Source organism: Penaeus monodon, chromosome 13 (assembly GCF_015228065.2).
Source record: "Penaeus monodon isolate SGIC_2016 chromosome 13, NSTDA_Pmon_1, whole genome shotgun sequence".
NCBI classification, from domain to species: domain Eukaryota; kingdom Metazoa; phylum Arthropoda; class Malacostraca; order Decapoda; family Penaeidae; genus Penaeus; species Penaeus monodon.
In genome coordinates this window covers 7,034,686-7,039,501 of record NC_051398.1, presented here as the reverse complement: position 1 = coordinate 7,039,501, position 4,816 = coordinate 7,034,686, and positions in this window count along the sequence as shown.

Genomic DNA, 4,816 nt, shown 5'->3' with positions numbered 1-4,816 from the left:
TATTATTATTATCATTATTAACCTTATAATTATTACCATTATAATTATTATCATCATTATTATTATCATTATCATACACATTGAAATAGTCTGTAGTAATCAGCAATTATTATCACCTATTTCATTATTCCCTTCATGTTTATTTTACGATTATCATTGTGGTTATCTTTCTGCTTTCTAAATCAAAACTAATATTATTATAATTTTCGCAATTAATAATATTAATTGTCATTACTACTATCATTACTTACTTTTTTTTTTTTACATTACTATCATTATTACTATCATTAATTACATTGCAATTAATAATATAATATTAATAATAATAATATTAATCTATTACTATCATTATTATTACTATCATCATTATTATCATCGTTATCATCTACATTATTATTGTTTTCCTTATTATTATTACTATTTTCATTATTTTCATCATTATTATTGTTATTATTATTTTTGTTATTATTTTTTGTCCACCATTTTGATATGTCATGGAATTATCAAGATTATTAGGAATATTCTCAATATGGTCATCATCATCATTAACATCAATATTTTATCCGTTAATGATATTAATCGTTAACATTATTATAGCATATTAATGCCAGTGATAGCACTCACTGTCAGCTTTTTTTATTTTGAATTTTCAAAATGATGTATTTTCAAAAAAAAAAAAAAAAAAAAAAAAAAATCATAATAATATCCAGTTAGATTTGACAGATTCTTAGATTTTGAATTTGATTTTGAAACGTGTTAACAGTGTTTCCAATAACAAGATCCATTTGTTCGTTAATTACTTGTAAATTGGTTATTGCATAGTCGCCATGTCATTTCGTTAAATTTTGTTATATTTATTATAACTATTATTTTTTTTTCCTAGTTTCTAAGGCCATTTAATAATTATCTTTATTATTATTATCATTGTTATCATATTGATAGTAATGATGATAAAAATGATAATGATAATAACTAGGGTAATATTAAAGATGATAATAATAGCGCTAATGCTAATGATAACACTAATGATCATAATATTAATAATAATTATAAAAATAGTAATGATGGTGAAAATAAGAATGAGGATAAAAAACATTGATGAAGACAGCAATGATAATAATAATAGAACACGATGATGATGATAGGAACAATAGCGATGATAATGATAATAACAATAATGAAGAAATCATAGATCACTGATAATTATTGTTGTAGCGATGATACTGCTAATAACAATAATAAAGATGCTAATGACACCAACAAAAAATAAAACATAATATCAGTAATAATGAGGAGGATGATAGTAGTGATAATGATAATAATAATAGTAATGATAATAATGATAATGATATTACTACTATTAATTGTAATAATGGTAACAATGATAATGGTACTAATTCTAATACTAACACTACTGCTACTGCTAATAATATTGGTAGTAATGATAACTGTAAAAATGATAAAGATAAGGATAATGAAAATAATGATGATGATGATGATGATGATGATGATGATGTTGATGATGATGATGATAATAATGATGATGATGATGATGATGATGATGATGATGATGATGATGATGATGATGATGATAATAATAATATTAATAATAATATTAATAATAATAATAATAATGATAATGATAATAATAATGATAATAATAATAACAACAACAAAACAATAACAATAACAATAACAATAATAATAATAATAATAATAATAATAATAATAATGATAATAATAATGGTAATGATAATGATAATAACATAAATAATGATAATAATAATATAAATAATAACAATAATATCAATGATAATGATAATGGTAATAGCAATGATAAGTAATAATGACAATTATCAGTATTATTATTACATTATTATTATCATTACTGATATTGTTATTGTTATCATTATTATTGTCTTTATAATTTTTATCACTATCAATTTTGCACTTATCATTATTATCATTACTATTACTATTACTACTACTATTTTTATCATTAGTACAATTATTACTGTTATTATTATCATAATTATTATTATTATTATCATTACTATCATCATTATTATTATTGTTATTATTATTTTTGTTATTATTATTATCATTATTATCATTATCATTATTATTATTATTATTATTATTATTATTATTATTATTATTATTATTATCTTAGTATTATTATAATCAGCATAATTAACATCATCATCATTATTATCATTGTTGTTATTGTGTTGTTATCGTTATTATTAATTTAATCATTATCATTATTACCCTCATCATCATTATTATCATTGTTATTATCATAATCATTCTTATTCTTATTATTATTATCATTGTTACTAATATCATTATCATTATTATTGTTCTTAATATTATTCTCATAATTATAATAATCATTACCTTTAGTACTGTCATTATCATTATCATTGGCATTATTTTCATTATTATTATTTTTACTATTGTTCTTATTATTGTTATTATTATTATCATTGTTATTATTATTTTCATTATTATTATTAATGATAAGGTTACCATTATCATCATTATTATAATCATTATCATTAGCATCATTATTGTTATTACCATATTATAGTAATAATTATTATTATTATCATTATTATTATGACTATTATCATCATTGTTATTCCGTTATTATTGTTATTACCATTGTCATTATTTTATTACTATTATCATTATTACTGTGATTATAATTATAATTATCAGTAAGTAATATTATTAATATCATATTTTGTTAACATGATCATCTTCAGCATTGTTATCATAACTGCTATTAGCATTGTTGTTATCCTTACTATTATTTTTATTACAGTTTTTATTTGTTGTATCGTTATTATTCTTATTATCATTATCATTAGTTTTAGTATTAGCATTGTAGTATATTAATAGTAGTAGTCCAGTAGTAGTAACAGTAACAATAGAAGAATTATAGTCATATCACCACTCTTATCATTATCATTAACATTAACATTATCGTTATTATCATTGTCATCAATATTACTATTAGTATCACCATTATTATCATTATTATTGTTATCGACATTACTATAACAATTACAATTGCCAATATTTACATCATTATTATTATCAGTAGTAGTAGTAGTAGTATCATTATTACTACCATTTATCATTACAATTAGTGGCGTTATAATCATTATTATTACAAGTAACATTATGGTTTCATCCATAAACATCACCATCATTGTTATTAATAATGCTATTATAACAATTTCCATCATTTTGTTTTTCATTACAACAACTTTTATCATTATTGATGTTTTTATTAATCATCACTATCATCATTATTTTTTTTTCGTTTGTGTCATCATTATTATTTTTATTGAAATTAATTATTTTGTTATTATTATTACCACACTTTCGTTCTTGTTCTTATCATAGTGACAAGTATTAAGATCATCATAATTGCTGTAGATTTTATAGTTACGATCGTTATCATCATTAAGGACATTGTTAATAATTCAATTATCATTAAAATTTTGGTCATTATCATTATTACTACTATTGTCATTGTATTAATTTTAATATCATTATGATTGTCAACAAAGTCATCATTTATTATAAGATCTATGCGAATCATCAACTTTGATGGTGATGATGATAACAGAAACAATAATAATAACAATATGCACAGCGATAGCGCCAGTCTGTCTTTGAAGACAAATGTTTCCCATAATAAGGATTAGCCAATATAGCCAGATAGTTTGGCACGCCACATAGGTATGAGTGTGTACGTATTGTATACACACACACACACACACACACACACAAACACACACACACACACACACACACACACACACACACACACACACACACACACACACACACATATATATATATATATATATATATATATATATATATATATATATACATATATATATATATATATATATATATACATATATATATATATATATATATATATATATATATATATATATATATATATATATATATATATATACATATACACATATTGTGTGTGTGTGACTCTGTGATTACCTATTTCTCTACGGTAAAAATGTCTAAAATAAGTCTTGATTACCCTCTTTAATCATTGACAATAAGCGCCATCATCATCTTCCGCTTTTGAATTTCAAGATTAAAATTGTACGAATAAGTCCAATCATGATGTGTGACTTCTATCGCCTTAATTATACTATCAACAGTTAATCACGTTATATTCACAACCTTTCGTTAATCCCACTGTCCGTTTCATTAACTTTTCAATATCATCGTTTCATAGCAATCTCAACTATTTCAAAATTTCAAGTCTCGTTTTTTCTTTACGAGTTATCGAGCGTCGATTTTTTTTCTCTCCCTTTTTTTTCATAGGTTTTCGTCCCTGTTTCTCATTCTCTCTCTTTTTTTTTTTTATCGTTATTGTGAACCTTCAAGCGTAGATTGGCCACGATGAATTGCATGTCCTTGGGCCATGCTATTGGGAAACGCCAGCCTTGTGTCCGTAACGAAGTGAAACATTTGTATTTGAAAGTGGCCACTTTTGGGGAGGTTAATTGCCGTGGTCTTTTCCATTTTTTTTTTTTTTTTGCAAGCGAGTGAAAAATGCATTTTGCGGTTACGCGGACAATCTTCAAGCCGGCAAATTTATGGAAAAAGGTGATGAAAATGAAGTCTTTAAGGACTTAGAAACAGCTGTTATTAGTGCCTACTCCCTTTTTATTACCTTCCTAATTGTTAATTACACCGTGCAGCCACCGCGTTGTTTGCATATTAATAAATCAAGGAGTTTGTCTTTTTTCTTTTTCTTTTA